Below are 778 nucleotides of genomic sequence, written 5' to 3'. Positions count from 1 at the left end.
TTAGATACGTTCATGGAGGGTAGATTCACCAATGTCTGTGAGCCAGGACGGGCAGGGATGGGTCCCTAAGCTTTGACTGCCAGGAGCTGGACAGGACAAGAGGGGATGGGTCACTTGATGGTTCCCTGATTATTCTGTTCATTCCCTCGGGGGCACCTGGCATTGGCCACTGTTGGAAGACGGGATACTGGGCTAGATGAACCATTGCTCTGACCCAGTCAGGGCCGGATAAACTTTTTGTGGGCCCCTATGGGAGCAATGGAACATGGCGCAGGGAGGTCGGTCCTTGGAGCGAGGGGCCGGCCAGGGGCAAGCCACGGCGGGGGCGGTCACGTCCAATGTGGGGGCACTGTTTACAAACCGGCAGTCGCCAGACGCACACTGCCCCGCCCAGCCCTGTGCTGCCAGCGTGCCCCTTCCCTGTAGAGGTGGGTCCATGTCGGGTCACGCAGCCCCCCCCTGCCCAGCCCCCCATGGACCCGCTATGCCCAGCACCCTCCCACACAAATGCACAGTGCCCTGAATCCAGCCCCCGCCCCCATCCTCAGCCCCACTGCAACCTCCCGGTACCCCACGCAGACCCCCCCTGCCCAGGACCCCAACACGCATAGATCTCCCCCACTCCACAGCCCAGTACCCTTCATTGGGGGCGGTTTTATTTCGTGGGCAGGAGAGCTCTCTCCCGCTGACAGAGAGCGGCCACCCTGCGTAACTTAGAGAGCACGGCTGAGCGGCACGGCGTGTGGTGGTGTGAGGTTCATAGTGTAGACTGTCAATC

Source organism: Natator depressus, chromosome 24, assembly GCF_965152275.1.
Source record: "Natator depressus isolate rNatDep1 chromosome 24, rNatDep2.hap1, whole genome shotgun sequence".
Classification (NCBI taxonomy): Eukaryota; Metazoa; Chordata; order Testudines; family Cheloniidae; genus Natator; species Natator depressus.
The sequence above is the reverse complement of the archived record's forward strand: the minus strand, read 5'-3'. Positions refer to the sequence as shown.